We start from the raw sequence: 4,393 nt of genomic DNA on the forward strand, positions 1-4,393 counted from the left end.
TGGATTACTTCCAGTGTTTAGTTATTACCAATGAAGGTGCTATAAATATTTATGTACAAGCTTTTGTAATGCATTCTTTTCCCTCGGATAAATAATTAGAAGTGGAATAATATGCTAAGTGTATGTTTGACTTTTTAAGAAATAATCAAACTGTTTTCCCAAAGAAGTTATGCCATTTCATCACCACCAGCCTATATGAGAACTCTACTTGTCCCACATCTTCCCCAACATTTGATATGATCAGACTTTTCAATATTGGACATTCCAATAGATGCGTAGTGGCATCACTTTAAGTTTTAATTTGCATTTTCCTAACAACTAGGATATCAAGCTTCTTTTCATGTTCTTATTAGCATTCATATACTTTCTTTGGTGAAGTGTCTGTTTAAATTATTGCCCATATTATTATTGGGTTGTTTGTTTTCTTAATGCTGAGTTCTAGTCGGAAAACAAATCCCTTGCCAGATGTGTGATTCTTTTTTCCTCTCAGTTTGTGACTTATCATTTTTTTCTTGCTTTTTTTTATATACAATACAAAATTTATTGGTGTATGTGAGATTAAGAGGGGGACAGTACAGTGGAAGCCCTTATGAGTGCAGGGACTGCCACTTGTCCAGGGGACCACAATTGGGGATATATTTGACCCCATAGCCATAAGTAATGAGCCTCTTCTCAGTCACCATGTCTTCAAATTCATCAGCATTTAACTTCATAAAGCCCCACGTCTTTGAGATGTAAATCTTTCTGGAGACCAGGGAGAACTTGAAGTTGGCCCTGCAAAGGGCCTCAATCACATGATCCTTGTCCTGCAGTTTGGTGCAGATAGACATGGTGACTAGGCTAATGTGAACCCTGGCCACTGTGCTTTGGGGTTTCCCAAAAGCACCACGCATACCTGTCTGGAGCCAAGATTAGGGACATCATGAGATCAGAAATATGAACATCTACAGAAAGTGCTGTCTCCAAGGTCCCTTAGGGCAACCCACACAAGCAACAGACTAGGAGATTGCTGTCTGCAGCCACTGCACACTGGGCCACCACAAATAAAGTAACCCAGTCGGCTTAATTAGGTGCAGCATCTTCATTTTCTTAACAATATCTTCCTAAGAAAATTAAGTTTTAAATTTGATAAAATCAAATTGATGATTTTTTCTTTTATAGTCAGTGCTGTTTTATCTCAACCATATTTTATCATTTTAGTGTCCAGGTCTTACCTATATTGTATCAGATTTATCCTAACTATTTTATATTTTGATGCCATTATTTTTTTTTAAATTTCCATTTTAGATTGTTGCTAATAGGTACAAACATAATTGAGTTTTTATTTTGATTTATTTTTATTTTTATTATTTTGAAGTGCTATGATTTAACCCAGGAATTCACACACACTAGCCAAAAACTCTATCACTGAGCCACACCCCAGCCCCATAATTGACTTTTTTGTACATTTATCTTATAGCCTACTCACTGATTCTAGTATTTTGTGTGTGTGTGTGTGTGTGTGTGGGTGTGTGTGTGGACTCCATGGGATTTTCCACATAGGCAATCATGTGGTGTGTAAATAAAAGCAGTTTTATGTCTTCCTTTGCAATCTTAGTTACCAATTATTTATTTATCTTATTGCACTAGCAATTTATATGTTTGGAATTGTCTTGCTCTTCACTGAAATATTGTTGTGGGGGGAAGATTTTTTTCTTTTTTTTCCATTTTGTGTAGTTTCTATAATTTGCCTTCAAGTTCATGAATCTCTTCTGCAGGGTTTAATCTATCATTATTTCTATCCATTGTATTTTTCATCTCAGACACTGTGTTTTTTCATCTTATCTCCAAAAGTTTTCTTTGGGTCTTTTAAAAAATGTCCACGTCTCTACATAGTCAATCTTCTTTTTTTCCCCTAGCTTATAATCAGTAGAAATATCACTATAATAACCATTTTAATGTCATTGCCTACTGATTTTACTATCAATGTCATTTCTGGAGCAGTGTCAATGGATTGATTAATTAATCTTATTTATGGCTAGTGTCTTCTTGCTTCTTCACATTCCTGGTAACTATTGACTTAATGCCCAACATTTGTGAATTTTAACTTGTTGGATCTTATTTATTTTTATATTTCTAAAAAGAATCTTGAGTTTGTTCTGAGAAGTAATAAAATTACCTGGAAACGATTTGATCTATTCTTAGCTGGGACCAGAGTTGGATTTAGCAGAGGGTTAATTTTTCTCCACTACTCAGCCAAGACCCTTCTTAGTACTCTAATTGATTCCCCTTGAATTAAGAGGCTTTTTGCTCTAGCTATCAAAAGCCAGCTGTTTCTCAGCCCTTGTGAGCTTGGAGCATTGTTCCCTCTTACTGTTTTGGGGGGTTCTTTCCTTAGCCTCAGTCAATCCTGGCTGATCAATAGTCAACTGATTAGTTGAAAGGAAGCTTCATATCTCCGCAGCTCTTTCTCTGCAGCTCTCATCTCTCCAACATTCTGCCCTACAAACTCTAGCCTCTTTGGTTTCTCCCTGACTCCCAGTCATATCTTGTCAATTCAGAGAGATGGCACTGCCTGAGTTCCCCTACCTCTGGGCCATGGCCTGGGACCTTTCTCTAGGTGGTAAGTCATTCTTAGACGTCACCGTGTTTTCCTTCCCTTCTCTCAGTGGTCACTGTTCATCATTGCCCAATATGACATGTCTTGAATGCTACTCCTTCAATCTGTTTTGTTGTGTTTTTTCTCAGTTGTTTCAGGTGGGAGGATAAACCTCTTACTCCATCCTGACCAGAAGCAGAAGTTGCTGGCATCAGCGTTGGCATTAGGGTTGGTCAGGAAGTGTTAGAGTTGACTCTGAGCTGGAGCTGCAATATTTTTTCTCCTTTATACCAGCTGTCACACCTGGCTCCACAGAAGGATCAGTGGTATCAGTCCTCCTGTACTCTCAGACTCTCAAGCCGTGGGTGCCAACCAGATCAGCAGTCAGGGTCAAGAGGTAACCAGCATGTCCCGTGGGAAGCCAGAGCGGGTATATCTCACTATAACTTTGTCAGCAGAATGATTCTCACTGAGGTTCCAGCACTTCCACCTCCACCAGCATCCTCGCTGGGGTCAGGATGCCTTCCTCTGACAGCCCCGACTTCTCCAGTTACTGATCTCACCTGACCAGGGCTGGAGGGAAATGGGGACCTGCAGCCTCCCGGCTGGCAGCATTAACCACTACCTAGAAACAACAAGAAAAACTTCCATTTGTTTTGAGCAATTACCATTTGCCAGGCTGAGAGTTGCCTGTTTGGGGCTAGAAGAGAGAAAATGGCTTGCCCAAGATGACACGACTGGGAAGGGGAAGAATCTGGTGTCTGGTGGATGGCCTGCCGAGAATGAGTCCTGAGAACCTTCTTAGTCTCTTGTGCCATTTTGACCAGGGCTCCTGATTCTGTTTCAGGCTTGTGTCTTCTTCTGGGCCTCAAGACCTATCCCAAAGCCGCTGAGTTCTGAGAAGCAGGGTGATAGGTAAATCATAAACAGATTTAGGTTCAAATCCTGTTTCTGTGTGATCCTGAAAGAATCTCTTCATTCTTGCTGAGTCAGAAGAATCACTTCTACAGAATGGGGTAATAGTATTACTTCAGGGAATTGATGTGAAGATTGAATGAGATAATTTTTGCAGGGAAGGGGTATTGGGGATTGAACTCAGGGGCACTCTACCACTGAGCCACATCCCCAGCCCTATTTTGTATTCTATTTAGAGACAGGGTCTCACTGAGTTGCTTAACACCTCACTTTTGCTGAGGCTGGCTTTGAACTTGAAATCCTCCCAATCCTTAACCTCCTAAACCGATGGGATTATAGGCCTGGGCCACGGCACCCAACATGAGATAATATTTTTTTTTATGTGGTGCCGGGATCGGACCCAGTGCCTCACTCATGCTAGGCAAGCGCTCTACCACTGAGCCACAATCCCAGCCCAAGATAATATTTTAAAGTATTTATTTTGACACAAGTGTTAAATACTTGGTAGCAAGAGTAAGTCTTCTAATTTCCAATCAGATGTATAAGGAGTTGGGAAGTTGTCGTTCTGCCCTAACCACAAATAAAAAGTGGAACACACTGAAAAATCAACAACTCTTCCAGACCCATCAGAGAAATGAGGTCACAGGGAAAATTATTGTCTTAAAAAGTGAAGAACAGTTAGATACAGAGAATCAGGACTTACTGGAATGGGAACAAGCAGAAACCTCCACTGGAACCAGTACTGGATTAGGAAAACCTAAACTATCGTTGAAGACTTGCTGGAGGTTCAGTGTGGGAAAATCTGAGAATTAGAAGCTCCAAGAAGATCCTGTTATGAGGGGGCCAACTGTTTGTGAATTTTATCTTTGGAATCTCTGGTAGGTCCTTACAGTGAATGTC

The 4,393-nt window shown here is 40.4% G+C and overlaps 1 pseudogene; it reads right to left on the reverse strand.

The window, feature by feature from the left end:
• Positions 1–954: 954 nt before the first annotated feature.
• Positions 955–1,076, reverse strand: LOC143405325 (small nucleolar RNA SNORA70; annotated as a pseudogene).
• Positions 1,077–4,393: the final 3,317 nt, after the last annotated feature.

The sequence above is a fragment of the Callospermophilus lateralis genome, chromosome 7, assembly GCF_048772815.1.
Source record: "Callospermophilus lateralis isolate mCalLat2 chromosome 7, mCalLat2.hap1, whole genome shotgun sequence".
Lineage (NCBI taxonomy): Eukaryota > Metazoa > Chordata > Mammalia > Rodentia > Sciuridae > Callospermophilus > Callospermophilus lateralis.